This window comes from Pongo abelii, chromosome 16, assembly GCF_028885655.2.
Source record: "Pongo abelii isolate AG06213 chromosome 16, NHGRI_mPonAbe1-v2.0_pri, whole genome shotgun sequence".
NCBI lineage: Eukaryota > Metazoa > Chordata > Mammalia > Primates > Hominidae > Pongo > Pongo abelii.
In genome coordinates, this window is record NC_072001.2 from 88017351 (window position 1) to 88039837 (window position 22487).

The 22487-nt window shown below is 44.4% G+C and overlaps 1 protein-coding gene across 4 annotated transcripts in view; it reads right to left on the reverse strand.

Annotated features, from left to right (window-relative positions):
• The window catches only part of ZNF592 (zinc finger protein 592), a 54154-nt gene that overhangs the window by 25293 nt on the left and 6374 nt on the right, over window positions 1-22487 (reverse strand). For 3 of the 4 annotated variants that reach the window (XM_024232284.3, XM_024232285.3, XM_063716289.1), the window contains exon 2: window positions 12751-12859. The exons of the other annotated variant lie outside the window; for it this stretch is intronic. The gene's annotated coding sequence lies outside the window, so the exon portion shown is untranslated. The remainder of the gene's footprint in view (window positions 1-12750; window positions 12860-22487) is intronic. 4 annotated transcript variants of the gene reach the window in all.

The following is a 22487-nucleotide window of genomic DNA, read 5'->3' on the forward strand; positions in this document are numbered from 1 at the left end:
TGGTCAGGAGTTGGAGACTCCTGGCTAACACGGTGAAACCCCATCTCTTCTAAAAATACAAAAAAATTAGCCGGGCGTGGTGGCAGGCGCCTGTAGTCCCAGCTACTCGGGAGGCTGATGCAGGAGAATAGCGTAAACCCGGGAGGCGGAGCTTGCAGTGAGCCGAGATCGTGCCACCGCACTCCAGCCTGGGAGACAGAGCTAGACTCCATCTCAAAAAAAAAAAAAAAAGTTATCTCAACAGACGAAATTATTTTCTCTTTCGTTTATCTTCATTTTAAAATTATTCAAACTATTTGTTTCAAATTGTATTATTTACATAACTTCATTATTTTTAGCACTTTGGTGGTTATTATTTTCCCACAAGGTGGGATGATCGCTTGAGCCTAGGAGTGCAAGACTAACATAGTGAGACCCCATGCCTTTTTTTTTTTTTTTTTTTTTTTTGAGACAGAGTCTTGCTCTGTCACCCAGTCTGGAATGCAGTGGCGTGATCTCGGATCACTGCAACCTCCACTTCCTGGGTTCCAGCAACTCTCCTGCTCAGCCTCCCAAGTAGTGGGGACTACAGGCATGCATCACCACGCCCGGCTAATTTTTGTATTTTTAGTAGAGACCGGGTTTCGCCATGTTGGCCAGGCAGGTCTCAAACTCCTGACCTCAACTGATCCACCCACCTCAGCCTCCCAAAGTGCTGAGATTACAGGTGTGAGCAACTGCACCCAGCCCCTTTTTTTTAAATGTAAAAATTTTTTTGATTATATTTTTAATATACAAAAAGAAAAAAAATAGAAGAAAACTAGGCAGGCCAAAAAACTTAAGGAGCTTCTTACAAAAGACTCTAAAAATAATATAACATTCTTTTTTTTTTTTTTTTTTGAGACAGAGTCTCGCACTGTCTCCTGGGCTGGAGTGCAATGGCGTGATCTCGGCTCACTGCAACCTCCGCCTCCTAGGTTCAAGCGACTCTTCCAACCCAGCCTCCCGAGTAGCTGGGATTACAGGCACGCACCACCACACCCAGCTAATTTTTCTGTAAAAATAGAGACAGGGTTTCACCATGTTAGCCAGGGTGGCCTTGATCTCCTGACCTCGTAATCCACCGGCCTTGGCCGCCCAAAGTGCTGGGATTACAGGTGTGAGCTACCAGGTGTTTTGTTTTGTTTTGTTTTGAAACAGAGTCTTGCTCTGTCACCCAGGCTGGAGTGCAGTGGCATGATCTTGGCTCACTGCAACCTCCACCTCCCGGGTTAAAGGGATTCTTGTGCCTCAGCCTCCTGAGCAGCTGGGATTACAGATGTGTGCCACCATGCCTGGCTAATTTTTGTATCTCTAATAGAGATGGGATTTTGCCATGTTGGCCAAGATGGTCTCAAACTTCTAGCCTCATGTGATCCACCCACCTTGGCCTCCCAAAGTGCTGGGATTACAGGCGTGAGCCACTGCACCCAGCCAAAAATCATTAATATAAAATTCTTAAAGCACATCTGACATGGATCACCAGGGAAATGCTAGTTAGAAAATCAACAGAATAACTTAGTTAAAATAAAAGGTATAGTCAAAATAAAAAGCTTCAGCATACACCAGTGTCTGTAACCTGTTGGAAGCAGCAAGCCAAAGTTGAGAAGAGCAAACCACAGGCAGCTGCCTACCTTGCCTGGGGGCAGTCACTCAGGGACCAGAGCCATGTCCATGAACACCAGCCCAGGAACCATGGCCTGGCCTACAGAGCCTTTGTCAGAGGCTCACCCTGAAGCATCTGAACGAGCTAGATAGATCCAGACCTGGTGAGCTCACTGAGTGATCTAGAGCGGCCTTGTCAAGAGGCAAGGCAGGATCACTGGTTTGGTGGCCTAGGCTGAGAGTAAATTTCACTCAAAGGTGAGATAGTGGAATTATGCAACAATATGAACAGCCCCCTTAGGGGTAAAGAACAACTCCAAGACTGGCAGATTGATGACTATACCCTCTCTCAGAATAAGTTTCTACCTAGGGAATATCTGGAAATATTTTTTAAAGATGAACATAAATTCCTATTGTTTATTACAGAGTCTACCACTTTGCCCAGGAAATTTTACCAAACATTTAAGTAAACATATCAACTAGATGTGGATAAGGAGCATCTTAGTTTTGAAAGGGCCTCAGCATGCCGAATCACCCTATTGGAATTATTTGAGGGTATAAAAACAATATGATTTGGCCGGGCGCGGTGGCTCATGCCTGTAATCCCAGCACTTCAGGAGGCCGAGGTGGGGAGATCACTTGAGGTCAGTTCGGGACCAGACTGGCCAATATAGCAAAACCCCATCTCTACTAAAAATACAAAAATTAACCGGGCATGGTGGTGTGCACCTGTAAACCCAGGTACTCGGGAGGCTGACGCAGGAGAATCTCTTGAATCCGGGAGGTGGAGGTTGCAGTGAGCTGAGATCGCATCACTGCACTCCAGCCTGGGCAACGTAGCAGGATTCTGTCTCAAAAAAACAAAACAAAACAACAACAACAACAACAAAACCTGGTATGATTGGCTGGATGCAATGGCTCATGACTAATCCCAGCACTTTGGGAGGTTGAGGTGGGTGGATCGCTTGAGGTCAGGAGTTCGAGACTAGCCTGGCCAATCTGGTGAAACCCTGTCTCTACCAAAAATACAAAAATTAGCCAGGTATGGTGGCAGATGTCCATAGTCTCAGCTACTCAGGAGGCTGAGGCAGGAGAATCGCTTGAACCCGGGAGGCAGAGGTTGCAGTGAGCCAAGATTGCGCCACTGTACTCCAGCCCAGGTGACAGAGCGAGACCCTATCTTAGGAAAAAAAAAAAAAAAAAAGGAAAACCGTGGCCAGGTGCTGGGACTCATGCCTGTAATCTCAGCACTTTGGGAGGCCAAGGCAGGTGGATCACCTGAGGTCAGGAGTTCAAGACCAGCCTGACCAACATGGCAAAACCCTGTCCCTACTAAAAATACAAAAACTAGCTGGGCATGGTGGTGCACACCTGTAATCTCAGCTACTTGGGAGGCTGGGGCAGGAGAACTGCTTGAACCTGGGAGGCAGAGGTTACAGGGAGCCGAGATCACGCCATTGCACTCCAGCCTGAGCAACAGAGTGGACTCTGTCTCAAAGAAAAAAAAAACAAAACAGTATGATTATATACAATTATGGCAGAACTAGTAGACTAGCAGACAGAATTTCTACAGACTTTAAATGCTAAGATCCCACCAAAAAAAAAACAGAACAAAATAACAACTGACTTCCATAAAACTTGGGTGAATGTATGTTGTCTGTGTGCATCCGTATGTATGTCTTCATGTAATTCCCATTCATGGGGAAATATAAACAGAGTTTTTAACCCTTTGACTAATTTTGGACTAGAGCTTTATGCTTTCATAAATTACCTAGAATGGTGGTTTCCAACCCATAAGGGAACCCAGCTTCACATCCAGATATGTGTTCTCAAGGACCAGCCATTAGACACACCACTACTGAATAAGGACTCATGAAACATTTATTTTAAAAAGGAAGTCTTCATAATTATATAAATGCTTTGGGACCCAATAATCTAGCAGAAGAATGTTAGGATGTAAGTTTCATGAAGGAAGAGGCTTATCTGTTTCATTCATCACTGGATTCCCCATTAGGTACTCAATAAATATTTGTAGAAGCAATAAAGTAAAACCTTCATTTGCAAATGGCCTTAAAGCTGTTCCTAATCAAAAAGCAAAATTAAAAGACAGGTTCTCATGAGGCAAAATTATAGCAAGTGACCATCAGTGAAGGCAAATGTGAAGAACATTCAGGGAAAAGCAATACCAATTATACTTTTAGAATAATGGATTTTAAGCTACACTGTTCAATCAGCTTAGACTGTTCCCTTAAGATACCACATCACATGTTTAATCACAAAAGGCCCAGAAAATGCTGGGCATTATCAGAAAGAACACTCTAAGCAAATTAGAACTTGTGATCCTGCCCTTATTCAAAACCATTCTGTGTCCTTATCTACATGTGCTGTGCAGTTTTGGTTCCCCATACCTCAAGAAAAACATACCAGAGTTGGAAGAGGTCCTGCGAAATCTCAGAGATTGAAGTTGTAAAGTAAATGAAAGGGCTTTTTAACGAGACCCTAAAAATTAGAGCTCTATTTTTTTTTTTTCTGGAGAGATGAAAATTTAGGAGAAAGGGGAAAGTATAACTAAATTATAGGTTTGTTCATCAAACCTCATAATACTAGAGAGAAGAGGGCAGTATTTTGAAGTTTGAAATAAAATATGTACTGGGCTTGGACATTCCCAGGGTGCTCTGTAGATCTTCTCCCCTAGATGGGGACAAGGCAGGGCCCCTCTCTGAACTGGCCTTTTTATTAGGAGAATTAAACCCCTGGTGGGTGGTGACTTGTTAAAAAAAGAAATAAAAGATGTAGACAAAAGATGATTTTATCTATTGTTAGAAAATATCCTGAATTATCACAGGTAAAAAAATATATAAATGTAGTAACATTCACATATTCAAATCTAAAAATAAAAAAGGCTCTGAGGAACTAAGAAAAAGGACTTAACACTGAACCCATGAGGTTTCTCCCCTCTGCATAAAGCCTTCAAATTTCAAATAACATTAAACTTTGTCATCTGTTACCAAAGCAATGCTAAGTTCAGTAATAGTAGATTAATAAAAGTTCAGTAACAGGACATTAAGGAGGCAGAGGGACTCCAAAAAGCATTAAGAAAAATTTGATCTCTATAGTCAATATATTCTGTTTAATAAGACAAGGAAGCAAATAAAAGCTTGCAGATTTATAAAATGAAAGTTGAAGGCAGCATGATTTAAGGAACGCTGAACTGTGAGACAAAAAAAAAAAAAACAAGTTTTCTTGAATTTGCCATTGTTTGTTGTATTAGGACTGGAAGGAAGGAAGGATGGATGTTTTACAACCTGTGGGTGAACTCTCAACCCTGCTCCCCCACATGACTGACTATGGCTTAAATACTGATATCATTTGTCTTGCATTATTGCTTGTAATTAAGAGTTTTTATTTATTTATTTGTTTGCTTTGAGACAGGGTCTCACTCTGTCGCCCAGGCTGGAGTGCAATGGTGTGATCATAGCTCACTTCAGCCTCCACCTCCTGGGCTCAAGTGATCCTCCCACCTCAGGCTCCTGAGTAGTTGGGGCTGCAGGTGTGCGCCACCACGCCTGGCCAGTATTTTTATTTTTGTAGAGACAGGGTCTCCCTATGTTGTACCAGGAATGGAAGCAGACGAGGGGAAAGTCAGAATGAGCAAACAAGTTCAAGAGTAAGCTGCTGCTCCCAAGACGTGCAGGAGCCTCGCCTGAACTCCAGCAGGAACATTAATCATCGAGACACCACTTCCATGGGTGGTAGCGAAGGGAACTTAGTGAAACTTCAGTAGGATCAGAGGAAAAAGAAAAAAGAGCCTCATGTTCCTGGACCCAGAACAAAGCCCCAGATTGGGAATGGTATAGCTAAAAGAATAAGGAATTATGACCACATGGAATTGGCTTTCACTCCTATGGTATCAATAGTTACTTGTGTGAAGACCTTAGGTAGGCATTGGTTTAGTATGTAAAATTAAACTAACTTTAAGGATCTCTGAGTCCTTGAACAGGTTAGGCTGCAACAGCTGGGCAAATTAATCTAGAACTTAGGGATTTCTACATAAAAATTAACTGCTAAAGTGGACAAGCAGACTCCATAGCGTATACATCTCACTGGCCTCTTGAATATACATCTGAGGCCTGCTTATATAGGTCTGCATCACTCCAAGTCTCAGATGTTCTGAATCAGTCAACAGCCAATGTTTCATTTCATGAGGCACCTGCTATTCAAGCCAGTGGCAAAAAAAATGGCCCAAAGAGATTCTCAGCAGTACATAAGAAACAGCTGCCCCAGTGGGCTCAGGCAAAAACAAACAAACAAACAAACAAAAAAAAAACGTTTTTTACTTGTCTTTCCTCCACTTAGTGTAGCCCCTCTAATGCACATGTTGCCATAAAATTTTCTGTGAAACATACATCTGATCACCAAGATGTCCCTTCAGCCTCACATGGAGGATGCATTCCAATGTGGTCTCTGCCCCTCTCCAGCCACTTGCCAGGATACCTTTCATTCTGACCCCAGTGGTGGTTCTCTCACACTTTCTCGTGCCTCTGTGCCAGGGTTTGAGCTATCCCCCTGACTAGAGAATACCTGATACCCCAACCCACCAGGGCCTCAAACACAAACCTAAGAACTCCTCATCCCCAAGCTTCAGCTCCAGGGTCCCCTTCTGATGCCTTCTCTGAGTGCTGCAACTCCAGTCCTCTGCCCTCCTCCTGCTCCACTTTTCTCCTGACACCCAAGCCTCTCTTCCTCTATGGCAGCACTTCTCACAGGGGGCTGGAATCATTTGTTTTCTCATCAGTCCTTCCCATCAGTATGTGAGCCTCTCCTGTGTTGGGGTCATGTCTTTCCCCTCTATTTCCATGACCTAACACACCTGGCTCCCCATGGCAGGTGAGTTGTCACTGCTCCCACTGCTCCCAGAGCCATTCCTGGATGTCTCTTCAACCCCCTGGCTGATGTACCTGCCCCTGCTTGCCCTGTGCAAGGTGTCCTTCACCCAAAGGCAGCTTCTCCTCTCCCCCTGCCATGCCTTTTCCACGCCAACCAAAGATTTCAAGGACAGAATTATATTGCAAACATTCTAACAAGACTCATAAGATGTTAAAGCTGAAGGGGCCCTTGGAAACTATCTGGTCCAGGGGCTTCCAAATGCCTGTCTGAAGGCTGCCGCTGGACAGACTGCAAAAGAGTAACATAGGGAATGACTTCAAAATACAGATACACAGGCTCCACCATGAAAATTCTGATTTAATATGTCTAGGATGGATTCCTGCTTTTTGGTTTTTTTTTTTAAAAGCTTCCCAGATGATTCTACTGCACCGGTCTAGTCCAAACTCTTCATTTTTTATACATGGAGAACTGAGGCTCAGAGAGGGGAATAGTCACCAAATGCTAAGACTTAAGACTGGCACTGAGGGCACAAAGCTGAAGGCCCAGATCCTGCTCTTGAGCACCTACACATACATAATCCACTGGAAACATCTGTGGGCACCACTGAGGCTCATCAAGGGCACAGAATTCCTACAGAAGTCACCTCACTCTCCCTTTTGCTCTCTTTTGCTTTATTTATTCTTCCTCACATCATAATTTTCTACCTGTACTGTAGTTTACTGAACATTTCAGTAAAGTGTTCTCTTTCCTGCTATTTTATAAGCCCCTCAGTAGACACTCACTAAATTATTGTTATTTCTAGATTTGGATCTCTACTTGGATATCTAATAGGCACCTCAGATCTACTATGTCTAAAATCTAGCGCTTGATTTCTTCCTACAGCCTTCCCCATTTCAGTAAATGACAATGCCATTCTTCCAGCTGCTTAGGCCTAAACCTCTCTTTCACACCCTTCATCCAATCCACAAGCACATCCTGTCAACTCAACCTTCAAAATATATTCAAGTCCAGCCATTTCTCACCACCTCTACCATCATCTCTCTCCTGTGTTCCCACAAAAGCCTGCCAACTGATCTTCTTGCTTCCACCCTTGCCTCTACTAGTCATTCCCAACACAGCAGCCAGAGTATTGCTTTTGAAACATATGTTGCCACTGGGCACAGTGGCCCATGCCTGTAGTACCAGCTACTTAGGATGCTGAGGTAGGAGGATCACTTGAGCCCAGGAATTTGAGGCTGCAGTGAGCTAGGAATGTACCTGAGGATAGCCACTACACTCCAGCCTAGGCAACACAGTGAGACCCCATCTCAAAAAATAATAAGATAATTTTAAAATGTTAAAGCACACATCACATCATGTCCCTACTCTCTTCAAAACCCTTCAACACCATCCCATCTCCCTCAGAGTGAAATCCCATCTTTCCCACAGCCTCCACAGCCGGGATGATCTCACTGCCCCCATCTCCTATGCCTCTCTCTCACCCAGTCTGTCCAGGCACACAAAGGCCTCCTTACGTTCCTCAGGCATGCTGGTCATGCTCCATTCTGAGCCTCTGCAGTCACCATTCCCTCTGCTTGAAACATTCTCCCACCAGATCTCGGTGGGCTCACTTCCTCACTTCTTCAGGCCTTTAATCCAATGTCACTTTGTCAGGAGCCTTCCACGACCATTCTACATGAGATACCAATCCCCAACCCCACCATCAATCTTTATCCCTTTACACTGCCTTATTTTCTTCCCAGCACTTATCACCACCTAGCATATATTATATAATTGTTCATTACCTTCTTGTCTTTCTGTAAATTCCAGTGTGTTTACAGGAAGGTAATCCACCATTAGAAAGGAGGAACAGGGCAGGCACAGTGGCTCACGCCTATAATTCCAGCACTTTGGGGAGGCAGAGGTGGGCTGATCACCTGAGGTCAGGAGTTCGAGACCAACCTCACCAATATGGTGAAACCCTGTCTCTACTAAAAATACAAAAATTAGCCAGGCATGGTGGTGGGCACCTGTAATCCCAGCTACTCAGGAGGCTGAGGCAGGAGAATTGCTTGAACCCAGGAAGTGGAGGTTGCAGTGAGCCAAGATCACGCTATTGCACTCCAGTCTGGGCAACAGACGGACACCATGTCTCAAAAAAAATAAAAATAAAAGAAAGGAGGAAGAACAATTTGACAAGCTCATTTGTCCAGAATTAAGATTGTTCAAGATAATCACAGATTCCCAAGTGGGCTTATTATGAATCAAACATTTTGCAAATATGCAAATTTTTGTTTCACTTTTTAAAATTTTAGGGAGACCTTCAGTGGTTATGGGACCTCGCCAGTGGGAAGTGGTCTACCTAAAGTACCCTTGTCTATGAATCCTGGATCCCTGTAATGGCTGATTAAATTAAATATTTTATCAGTGGGGGGGGGTGCCTATTGGCCGATGTCCCATAAGGTCATTTGTTTTGAGGATGGGATCAGTGTGACACCAGAGGAAAGAAAAGGCTAGCTCTGAGAACCATAGGGAAGAGGTAGGTACAGGGTGGGACTGAGTCTTAAGGCTAGGCACAGTGGCTCACGCCTGTAATCCCAGCACTTTGGGAAGCTGAGACAGGTAGATGACTTGAGGTCAGGAGTTCGAGACCAGCCTGGTCAACATGATGAAACCTTGTCTCCGCTAAAAATACAAAAATTAGCCAGGTGTGGTGGTGCATGCCTGTAATCCCAGCTACTCAGGAGGCTAAGGTGGGAGAATCGCTTGAACCCAGGAGGCAGAGGTTGTAGTGAGCTGGGATCGCACCACTGCACTCCTGGGCGACAGAGCACAACTGTCTCAAAAAAAAAAAAAAAAAAAAAAAGGTAAGAAAGAAAAGAAGATAAGAAGATACTGGCTAGGCACTATGGCTCGTGGCTGTAATCCCAAGCGTGAGGCCAAGGCAGGTAGATCATTTGAGGCCAGGAGTTCAATACCAGCTGGGCAACATGGCAAAACCCCATCTCTACAAAAAAAAAAAAAATTAAAATTAAAATTAGCTGGGCGTGGTGGCACATGTCTGTAGTCGCAGCTACTCAAAAGGCTGAGGTGGGAGGATTGCTTGAGCCTGGGAGGTTGAGGCTGCAGTGAGCTGTGATTGCACCATTGCACTCCAGGGTAGGTGACACAGCAAAACCCTGTCTCAAAAAAAAGAAAGAAAAGAAAAGAAACAAATAAAAAGAAGAAAATACAAGTCCATGAACAAACTGAAATACCATTGAATTGTACACTTTAAATGGGTAAACTGTATGGCATGTGAATTATATCTCAATAAAGCTGCTATATTTTTTAAAAGATATAAAAAGACAGAACTGGAGGGAGCTGGGATTATACAAGACAATAAAACTGACTGGGACAAGCAGAAACTAGGCACAGGCAGCAAGCACAGTTTACACAGAGCTGACAATTTAGATACAAACTGATATTTTGTAACCTGTACCCGCTTTTACCTTTCCTTATTTGCAAACAGATCTCAGCAATAACCTGGCACCACACTTTGTTAGAAGGAAAACAGGACCCAGAGATTTGAGAAAAAGGGGGACAGGACTCCTCTTGTTCACACACCATCCTGGTGTGTTCCTCCCAGTAAACTTTGTAAATGCATCATCTCTTGGTAGTGGGGACCCCTAAATTTAAGCAAGAAGCCAGCAGCCCCAGACCTGCTGGGAACCAAGCCTCAACTTCCGAAGCAAAGGACCCTAGAAAACAGTGTTGGCCAGGTACGGTGTCTCACGTCTGTAATTCCAGCACTTTGGGAGGCCAAGGCGGGTGGATCACCTGAGCTCAGGAGTTCGAAACCACCCAGGCAACATGGTGAAACTAAAAATACAAAAAATCTCTACTAAAAATACAAAAAAAATTACTAAAAATACAAAAAAATTAACCTGGTGTGGTGGTGCATGCCTCTAGTCCCAGCTACTTGGGAGGCTGAGGCAGGAGAATCACTTGAGCCCCAGAGGCGAAGGCTGCAGTGAGCCGAGATCACGCCACTGCATTCCAGCTTGGGCTACGGAATGAGACTCCATCTCGAAAAACAAAAAGAAAACCGCAAGCGGCCATTTCACAGGATCACTCTTTCTTTGGTGGTTTTGAGGGTGCCACCAGTCTCATCTACCACAGACAACCTACAGCTCCAAAGTTTCCTAAACTGACAGGTCTGGAGGGACACGAGGAGCATGCTACTACTCTTAGAGGCATCCCTACGGTTGCCTTAGATCACCACAGGAGTTTAAGAGCTGGTGAGTCAAAGGGCTGGTAAAGTTTCTCTCCCAAGTGTTCTGTTCTTATTCCCCTTTTCTTACACACACACACACACACACACACTCTTCTCTTTCTCATCCTCTCTCCCCCTATTCCTTCCTCCACGGTACACTTTCTCTCCCTCTCTTCTCTGCCCCTGTCCTCTCTCTCTCTGTCTCTCTATCCGCCCCCCGACTCTCCAGCTCCTGCTCTCTCCCTCGTGCCTCTCTTCCTCCCTCTTCTCTCCTTCCCGTCTCAACAGAGATCTGGGTGTACTCTTTCACCATGACTGCTCAGACCTGAGGGAAGCCAGCCTTCAGCAAGAAAGTAGGGCCCCAGCCAAAGCAGCGTTTCACCAACAATCCAGCATGGCAACCGATCCAATATCCAGGTGTTCTATATGTGCCTATTGTATGTCCCTGGTGATCCAAGGGAATGATAACCATAACACGTCCCTATGTGCCTTTCTATGATTAGACAAATGGACTATTAAGAGCCTTCACACAGTGAAATGTTTACAGATAAAATGTGACATTTGGAATTGGCCTCAAAATAACACAGGGCAAGATGAAGAGAGCAAGGAGGGGATACATAAATGAAACAAGATTGACCATGTAGCCAGGCACGGTGGTGTGTGCTGTAGTCCCAGCTACTCGGGAGGCTGAGGTGGGAGGATTGCTTGAACCCAGGGGGTAAAGGCTACAGTGAGCCTTGATCACACCACTGCACTCCAGCTTGGGTGACAAAGTGAGACCCTGTCTCAAAAAAACAAAACATAAAAAAAAAAAGACCATGAATTGATAACTACCGAATCTGAGTGAGTACACAGAGGTTTATCATATTTTTTTTTCTATATTTGTACATTTCAGCACAATAGGGACCCACCCCTTGGCTAGCAGACTTTATGGGTCCAATCACACACTCATCAGGATGGCTATTATTTAAAAACAAAACAAGTCTGGGTGCGGTGGCTCACGCCTGTAATCCCTACACTTTAGGAAGCCGAGGCAGGCGGATCACAGGTCAAGAGATGGAGACCATCCTGGCCAACATGGTGAAACCCCATCTCTACTGAAAATATAAAATTTAGCTGGGCGCGGTGGCCTGCACCTGTAGTCCCAGCTACTCAGGAGGCTGAGGCAGGAGAATGGCATGAGCCCGGGAGGTGGAGGTTTCAGTGAGCCAAGATCACATCACTGCACTCCAGTCTGGCAACAGAGCAAGACTCTGTCTCAAAAATAATAATAATAATAATAATAATAATAATAATAATAATAACAAGTGCTAGTGAGGATGTGGAGAAATCAGATTCCTTGTGCATCACTGGTGGGAATGTAAAATGGTGCAGCTGCTATATAGAAAGCAGTTGGCAGTTCCTTAAAAAATTAAACAGAATTACCATATGATCCAGCAATTCCACTTCTGGGTATATACTCAAAAGAATTAAGAGCGGGGAGACACAAGATATTTGTACAACCATGTTCACAGCAGCATTATTCATAACACTCAAAGGTGGAAGTAACCCAAGTATCTATCAACAGATGAAAGGATAAACAAAATGTGGTATATACACATAATGGAATATCATTCAGCTTTAAAAAGGAAGGAAATTCTGACACATGCTACAACAAACAAATACTGAATGATTCCACTTACATGAGGTCCCTAGAGTAGGCAAATTCACAGAGACAAGAAGTAGAATTGTGGTTGCCAGGGGTTAGCAGGAGAGAGAGAGGGAGTTATTGTTTAATAGGTACAGAGTTTTAGTATGAGGTGATATCAGGTTCTGGAGATGGACAGTGGTGATGCTTGTACAACTGTGAATGTATTTAATGCCACTGAACTGCACACTTAAAAATGGTAACTTTTGTTATATGTATTTTATCATCAAAAAAAAAGAAAAAATCCAGGGAACAAAAAAATCCCATGTCCAAACTCTTGGCTTTTCAAGGCCAGCTCAGGTCAGCCTAGACATCATACCTTAGAGAGGATCTCAAAACAAGGGTGTGGCGAGCGTTGCTAGGGGAGCAGAGCTGCGGAGAAAGGAAAAACTTCTACCTAGGCACATGGTCTAGAGTCCAAACACCACCTAAGGAAAGAAGAAAAACAAAAATTTTTTTAAATGGGTCTGAAGGTAAATGTTAGAGTAAGGAAAGATAGTTTAAAAAAACTAATAATAATAATCCAAGTGTAAGTAAGACCCTGAGAAAAATCCCCAAATGTAAATTCAAGCAGGCCACAAATGTAGTCAAAGACAAAACTTTTCTCAGCTCCACGTCTGCTCCCCTCCCTCTATTACAGGCTGGTGGTTCAGAGCACAGACTCTATCTGGGTTCAAATCCTACTTCTACTGCTTACTAGCCTTGAGACCTGGGGCAAGATTCTTCATCTCTGTCTGTTTCCCCATATGTAAAATGGGCTACTATAGAGATCAAATGAGTTAATATTTATAAAGCTCTTAAAACACTGCCTTTCACATAGCAAATACACGTTTGTTAAGTATTATGCCACCAACCTCAGTGGCCACCAAGCTTTCCCTCATAAGTTTTCAGAGTGCCCCAGAAATTGCATGCAGAGAGGACAGAAAGACAAGGGAAGTAAAGCCGGGTTTAGTTTACCCCTCCACACAACTCCTCCTCCAGTGCTCGGGATGCCCACTGAAGCTGAAGAAGCAGAGGGCCAAGCAGGGGCCACTGGGGCAGGTGAGCTGCAGAAATCATGGCGAGGGCAGATAGCAGTGTAGAAAGAGGTCAGCACAGAGCAGGTGATGAGAATGAGGGACAAAAAGAGAAAAGCCCGCAGAACCCTTTTTTAAAAACTAGGTGGTCCCTAACTGTAGCCAAACATGAGAATCACCTTGGGAACTTTGGAAGCTACTAATACTTGGCCACTACCCCTCTAAGATTCAGATTTAATTGACTAGCATTGAGAAACACTGGTTAACGGCCCATCAACTACATATACCCACAAGTTACCTAATAAAAGGACTCATTCCCTGAATTTCTCGTTCTGCCCATTCTCACTCTAATCCTGCATTCCCTCACTTGACTTCATTTTTGTCCGATTTTGACAGACCAACATTTAGTTTGGATTCTAAATGGTAACACAGACAATATTAATGTAAAAATGTAGAAGGGAAGGGAAAGAAACCAATTATCTCAATTCTACAGAAAGAAACTAGAGAAAACTTTCCTGAAGTTTTTCCTTTTCTTATTTGGGCTTTCACATATCAAAACATAAACTAACAAGCAGACACTGTGCTGTCCAAAGAGGACAAAAGTTAGAGATCAGGGGCCAAGGGGTGTCTTAGGTCTGCTGTCCAATAGTAAATAAATTGGGAGGTGCTCCAATGAGTATACCAGGTTATTTACTCCAGATTAACCTTGGTTCCTCTGGCCACCAGTTTCTGTTGGGTTATCCAGACAGTCTCTCTCATATGCACAATCATGCAGTTTGGATGCAGAATGGCTAACAAACCTGAGTGTCAGGCTTCACTTCCAGGCTGGCTGCTTCTCCCAGGTCACCCTAATCACACACTCATGCTTGGATGTGTAGGAATTTTACAGTTTATAACACACTCTTCACACTGCACAAGGAACTCACCAGTGAATGAACTAAGACTGGCACTCAGGCTCCTGCCTGCCCCCAAGGACCAAGCTGCCCTTGTACTTTGGACTCCAAACCACCAGGTCAGTTTTCACATTTCAAGTTTCCCAACACACTCATCTTCCCAAGGTGCTACTGAATAGGGCACAAATTTTCCTTCAATTTGGTATTGAGACATTCACCACAGCCCTTGCCATAATGATGACACAACTTAGAGTGTTATAAGACCAAGATTAGACAACATTGCTTTAGAACACTGTTCTAGATTAGAGCTTCTTCCAACACTAGAAAGATTCAGGACTATCGGAGCCAAAGAGATTCTAGGAAACCATTAAATTTAAACCACTTACTCTACAAGCAAAGAAACAGAGGCCCAGAGAGGTGAGGTAATCAAATAAGAAAAGGGACATAAACTGAAGAGTTTTTATTACTGTGGAAGATTCCTGTTATTCCTGGCAAGGTCATGGGGCCCTTGCTTGCCCTTCCCATCAGAGCAGCTGAAGTCTCCTACACACAGTTACCCTTCAAATCTCTCCACCAAATACAGGGGATAAGGCTTATTTAACCCTCAGACCAGTGCTTCTCAGCCCTGGAGCGATCCTAATGCCTAACTCCAGCTCAGACCAATTAAACCAGAAATTATAGAGGTGGAGCCACCATAGGATCCCCAAAATCCATACCTTCCCCTATGGATTCCTTAAACCCTCCCCAGCCTGAAGGGCTTTTGCACTTGCTCTTTTCTCCAATCTGATTGCTCTTTTCTCACATATCTGCGTGGCTCCCTCTCTCACTTCCTTCAGACCTCCGCTCAAAGGCCGTTTAATGAATGAGATTTCTCTGACTTCTCAATTTAAAATAGAAAACCTGCCTCCCCACCAAACTCCTCATCCACCATCCCTGCTTTATTTTTCTCCATAACACTTTTCACCATCTCTTATATTTTATCTTACTTATTATCTATAAATGCATACAAATCAGAATGAGCCCCATAAGAGTAAGATTTGTGTTTATTTTGTTCCTTGTTATATTCCCAGTGCCTAGAATAGTGCCTGGCACATAGCAGACCATCACATATATATTCTAAATGAACACATCAGGAACACAAATCTCAAAATATGACTCATACCAAAAGATCATAAAGAAGCAGCCGTTTGGTTGATCATACCAAAAACACCTCTTCACTGATCTCATCTTGGCACAACCTTTATCAAAAACAGGATAGAAGCCTAATGAAACAGAAACCGTTCAGAAATACTTTCAGAAATAAGTATTTCTAGTCAATTAATCCAAACCAATGGGTTTGTTCGTCAAAGACAATTTGTTCTGAGAAATAAACATACGGAAATAGAAAATGAAGTTGAAAGGTGATGGAATAAATGGCTTTCAGACATCATCTTAGCATATGTGCAGATTCAGAAGAAAGCCTGAGAGCACTGACAGCTGTACTCAGACAGGAAGAGTTTTCAGCAGACCAGAAAGAACAGACAGGCTCCTCTCCTGGGATTATAGCCCGTGAGGTGAAGGTGCCATCTGGGATACTATTGCCTGCTTACCCCCAGACCCCTCAAGCTGATGAACACCTTCAGCAACCTGAGGATGACCCTTCCTTTTCCTTTCTCCTACTTACACCCCACCTGCTTCCAAAACTCACTTGAAACCACTGACAACACTTTAAACTCTACCACATCGGGAGCACTGGAAGCCTTTGTCAAGGCAGCCACACAGCAGTTGGGGAGCATCCCGCCATTACCAAGTCTCACTGATGTCATCTGTTCCATCCCATGTCTGCCGACCCCCTGGTCCTTGCTCTTTCCTTGCCCTCTCTGGTCTTTCCCTACTTGATCATCCTGCAAATTTCTTTAAGACTAATCCTTCCCAAACACCATTTTTATCAGGTCACTTACTCTGCTCAAAAACTCCCTGGGCCGGGCATGGTGGTTCATGCCTGTAATCCCAGCACTTTGGGAGGCCAAGGTGGGTGGATCACCTGAGGTCAGGAGTTCGAGACTGGCCTGGCCAACATGGTGAAACCCCATCTCTACTAAAAATAAAAAAAAATTAGCCAGGTGTGGTGGCACATGCCTGTAATCTCAGCTACTTAGGAGGCTGAGGCAAGAGAATTGCTTGAATCCGGGAGGTGGAGGTTGCAGTGAGCCAAGATTGCGCCATTGCACCCCAGTCTGGGCAACAAGAGGGAAACTCTGTCTAAAAAAAAAAAAAAAAAAAACCTCTTCCTGTAGCCTACCATATTAGGTCCAACCCTTGGGCCAGGCTTTCAAAAACCTCCATAATCTAGGCCTAAGACCAGGGCTACTGTGTTTTTCAGCGGCTGCCCCTCACTGGTCTTGCAGCACCAACTCACTGCCTCCCTGCTGAACAGCACCAGTAAGAGATGGGGTATAGAGACTGGAACAGACTGGACCATGTCTCTGAACTCCATTCCTACTGAGAGCATCCTCTTCATCCTCCTCTCTTCCACCCAACCACACTCCTTCTCTCCTACTCCAGCTGCTAGCTACACTGCCCTTTGCTACCCTATCTCTACCACACACACACCACAGACATGCACGCATGCACTTTCATTCATTCAATAATATTGAGCACCATTACTGTGTGCCAGGCCTTGTTCTAGTCACTGTGGATACCACAGTGAACAGAACAAATGAAATTTCTGCCCATGTAGAGCTGATAATCCACTGGAAGGAGACAGACATACAGACACAGATTCATAAAAGTCATACTTATTCTCTTTCTCAACCAGGGCTCCTCATATGACATCAGAAAAGTGAATATATTCTCAGTTCTGAAGTGAGAGAGCAAGCCATGAGAATATGGGGGAGAAGAGGTTTTAGGTGCAGGGATGAACAAGAAGGAAGAGAAAGGCCCTGAAGCAGAAGGAGTAGGAGATATGGCTGGGAAGCAGATGATGGCAGGCCATTGCTAGGTCTTTGACTTTGACTTTAAGACGAAAGGGTACAGGAGGATTTGGAGTAAAAGAATGATGTGCTCAGACCAATATTTTATTTGTTGTAGGTGGTTCTTTTTTTTTTTAACCACTTATCCTCAAATTCTATCAGACTGACATTTTAAAAGGATCACTCCCCTCTGCCTATCCATCTCAACTGTCTATCATCAGGAAGAATTACAAGAATTTCTTCCTGAATGTTCCCAAATTTTCTAAACTGAGCACATATTACTTTTTAAATGAGGGGGAAAAAAAACCAATCTCCCCAATCCTTAAAGACTTGGCTCAAATTCCAACTCTGCCTCAAAACCCCTGTACAAGGCAGGGCTAGCCCACACTGTATCCTATGCCCCAGGCAGCAGGACCACCAAGGTGGGCCCAGAGTCAGCAATGAGGTGGTACAACAACATTCACTGCAGGAACTGATATGAATGAATGTTTCTTTTGCTGCCCTCACTTCTCTCCTCCCATGCAGAAGTGTGTCCCTTCAGACACTCTTGCCCCCAAGTGCCTGCCTGGGTCCCAGTCTTTCTCTCAGTTGACTTAATTAATTCCTGGTAATTAAACCTACTGTTTGGTGATGATGTACTAAGAGTATGACCTCTCCCAGGGGGTGTAAATAATTTAAAAGAGGACTCTAAGATGGAAATGCAAAAGCCTTAGACTCAGAGGAATGGAGCTATAATGACGGAATGACAGGCACTGGGGTTCATACTTTGTGGATAGGAGGCCAGCTTCTCCTAAAGGGCACAGCACTTAGGAAGCAGCATCAAGGGGAGACAAGTAATGAAAGATGAGAATACTTCATTGCCACCACCTCTCTCCTCCCAAATGGCCATTCAATACATTTTGGGTACTAGAGAATGTTCCCTAGAGGTAATCCCAGCCATCTCAGAGGGTGACCTGTGTGCCAGTAACCACCACCCTCAGAAAGAAAAGCCCCCTTAAGACACTTCTGGTCTGAAAGCAAATTGTTCTCTAATTGCTTTCAGTGGGGGAAATCCTGGAGGGCGAAGTTCATCTCACATGATTCTTTTATGCTCTACAGAGCACCAGCTCTGGATTGGGTCCACAGTTGCTTTTATAAGCAACTGTGGAATACTGTTCTTAATTAGAATGTTTACTAACATTTAAAATCTTGAGGGTGTTCCTTTAGCAAGGCAAAGGGCATAGGAAGACCATAAGAAGAGGCTTTAAGGCAGGTATCTACTGTAACGGAATTGGCAAAAAAGAGTAGAATGCTGTTGCAAAAAGGTTCCAGAAAATTTTACTTATTTAGTTAGTTAGAGACAAAGTCCCACTCTGTCACCTAGACTGGAGTGCAGAGGCATAATCACGGCTCACTACATCCTAGACTTCCCAGCCTTGGGTGATTCTCCCACCTCAGCCTCCCAAGTAGCTGGGACTGAATACAGGTCTGAGCCACCATGCCCAGCTTTTTTTTTTTTTTTTTTTTTGTATTTTCAGTAGCGATGGGGTTTTGCTATGTTACCTAGGCTAGTCTCAAACTCCTGGGCTCAAGCAATCCACCCACCTCAGCCCCCAAAAGTGCTGGGATTACAGGTGTAAGCCACCTTACCTGGCCTCCCCAAGACTTTAAATACAAGTAAACATGCTAATTAAGAATAATAGGCCAGGCGCCATGGCTCTCACCTGTAAGCCCAGCATTTTGGGATGCCAAGAGGGGCAGATTGCCTAGCTCAGGAGTTCAAGACCAGCCTGGGCAACATGGCAAAACCCCATCTCTACAAAAAAAAATTAGCTGGTGTGGTGGCACACGCCTGTAGTCCCAGCTACTTGGGTGGCTGAGGTGGGAGGATCACCTAAGCCTGGTTGGTCGAAGCTTCAGTGAGCCATGATCAAGCCACTGCACTACAGTCTAGACAACAGAGTGAGAAGGTCTCAAAAAAAAATTTTTTTTAAAGGATTAACGGCTGGGCACGGTGGCTCACGCCTGTAATCCTAGCACTTTGGGAGGCCGAGGTGGGCAGATTGCCTGAGCTCAGGAGTTTGAGACCAGCCTGGGCAACATGGTGAAACCCCATCTCTACTAAAATACAAAAAAAAAAGCCAGACGTGGCACCATGTGCCTGTAGTCCCAGCTACTTGGGAGGCTGAGGCAGGAGAATTGCTTGAACCCGGGAGGCGAAGGTTGCAGTGAGCTGAGATCATGCCACTGCACTCTAGCCTGGGGGACAGAGTGAGACTCCATCTAAAAAAAAAAGATTAACGGCAGCCAGGCACAGTGACTCACACCTGTAATCCCACATTTTGGAAGGCCGAGGTGGAAGGATCGCTTCAAGCCAGGAGTTTGAAACCAGCCTGGTCAACACAGCAAGATCCTGTCTCTACAAAAGAAATAAAAAAATAAAACTAATTAACCAGGCATTGTGGCCCATGCCTGTAGTTCCCACTCTGGAGGCTGAGGTGTAAGGATTGTTTGAGCCCAGGAGGTCAAGACTGTAATGAGCTATGATTGCACCACTGCACTCCAACTCCAGCCTGGGTGACAGTGCTGGACCCTATCTCTCAAAAAAAAAAAAAAAAAAAGAAAGAAAAGAAAAGAAAAGAATAATGATCAGGCACAGTGGTACACCTGTAGTCCCAGATACTTGGGAAGGTGAGGGCCAGATGCTGTGGCTCACGCCTGTAATCCCAGCACTTTGTGAAGCTAAGGTGGAAGGATCATTTGAGGCCAGGAGTTTGAGACTGGCTTGGTCAATATAGCAAGACCCCATCATCACTACGAAAATATATTTTTTTTTTAAATTGAGACAGTCTCACTCTGTCACCCATGCCAGAGTACACTGGCACAATCTCGACTCACTGCAACCTCCACCTCCCAGGTTCAAGCGATTCTCCCACCTCAGCCTCCCGAGTAGTTGGGACTGCAGGCGCGCACCACCATGGCCAGCTACATTTTTGTATTTTCAGTAGAGACGGGGTTTCACCATGTTGGCCAGGCTGGTCTCGAACTCCTGACCTCAAGTGATCCACCCGCCTTGGCCTCCCAAAGTGCTGGGATTACAGGAGTGAGCCACTGTGCCCAGCAAAAAAAAAATGTTTAAAGGGAGGATCATTTGAACCTAGGATTTCGAATCCAGCCAGGGCAATGTAGCAAGACTCCTATCTCTTAAAAAAATATATATAATATTTTTAAGGGCCTAAAGATTTATAGCCTTAATAAAGTATTAAATGGTGATAGTTTTTATAATCTCAGCCAGTTAAGTTCAAGTCTGGGGAGAATAACAGCACAAAGGCAGATAGCAGCCCAGCCACACAGACCAGAGCTTTGGCTGGGCCAAGCCCAGAAAAATCTGAACTGCTCAGTGCCCACCCCTGGGCCCCCTTTTCTGAAAATGCCAAAGCTCTGCCTCAAATGTGTCATCAGGCCCTACAATGTCCCTGAGATGGCTTGCAGTTACAATGGACACCTACCTTCAAAACCTCTCTGTGTAGTCTCACTCTGCCCTTTGGCTTGTAAAGGAATATCCTCAATTTCAGGAACTGAACTGACAAAAAAATAGAATGTTGTAAACTACAGCAAACCAGGGGAATAAAAGCGGAGCCAGAGGACACTCTGCTGGCTCACATTGGCTCTAGCTTGCCAAGGGCAATGTGGGTAAAATGTTCCTGTATCCAAAGACTAGCTGTAAGGAGCAGCCCTCCACCTTGCCCCTAGTATGAGCTAAACCCCTAAAAGGGGTGAAATCCCAGGAATGCATGTGAGGGTTACACATGGGAACTCTCTCTCTTAACAGTCCCCTGATCCCCAGGTTGTAACATCAAAGCCTCTAGAATCCCCATGCCGATGTGTGAGAGACTGAGCCCAGTGGTCCATAGGAGGCAGCCCAGAGCCACACCAGAAAAGGAATGATTTCTTTAGAAACACTCCTAAAGAAAGCAACCAACTAATGAAGCTAGAAGCCAAGTCACACTCTACTCATCAGCTCCTCCCAGATGGGTGCAGCCCTGCCTCTCTGAATTCAGGGACTATCCCAATCAGAGGTGCTAGCCTAATCCACCTGTTTGAATGCATATCTAACAAAAGCATCTTACCCTGAGAGTGACAGAGGAGGCCAACTCCAACACCATACATCTCTATAGGGACATAGTTCTAGGCAGTTTTTGAGTTTTTGCTTTAGGGCATTCAATGTTTGTCTCCAAAATGAAATTCGGCTTATAGGATGCTTGTTTGTTTTTGTAAAGATGATATATGTGTCTGTATAAAATTCAAATGATAGGAAGAAAATATAAAGAATAAAGTAAAAACCACCCCAATCCCTCCACTCAGAGGTAAGATCTTACTGTAAACTCTGTCCTTACAGAGAAGCAAGTCTATTCTGAGTTAGACCTGGGATGTAGGTCTCGTATTCTCTGGATGGGCCTGTGGATTTATTTTTATGGAGGAGGACCCTTAAAGCCACCTCTGGACTACTCAAAAAAGTTTCAGGCTGGGCACAGTGGTGCATGTCTATAGTCCCAGCTACTCAAGAGGCTAAGGCAGGAGGATTGCTTGAGCCCAGGAGTTTGAGGCTAGCCTAGGCAATATAGAGACCTCATCTCTTAAAAAAATTAAAAAAAAATTTTTTTTAAACTTTTCAAATCTCAGCCAGGTGCAGTGACTCTAGCCAGGTGCAGTGACTCCCAGCACTTTGGGAGGCAGAGGCAGGAGGATCACTTGAAGTTAACAGTTTGAGACCAGCTTGGCCAACATGGTGAAACCCCAACTCTATTAAAAAAAAAAAAAAAAAAAAATTAGCTGGGTGTGGTGATGCGCGCCTGTAGTCCCAGCTACTCCGGAGGCTGAGATCACTTGAACCTGGGAGGCAGAGGTTGCAGTGAGCTGAGATTGCACCACTGCACTCCAGCCTGAGCAACAGACTGACACTCTGCCATGAAAAAAAAAAAAAAAACCCTCAGGGGATTGCAATAATCCTAGACCTCTGAAAAATAAAAATTTAAAGTCATGCAGTCCCCCTACCCCACCACACATACTGATTGGAGACCAGAAGTTAATCTGTTCAGCAGACATACTCCTTTTCTTCACTCAACACAGCGGCAGTCGTTCTACAATCTATCACACACATAGACATTATCATCCTTTTCATCCCCCAGAGTGTGTTGATGAGAGAAAGGGAGCCAC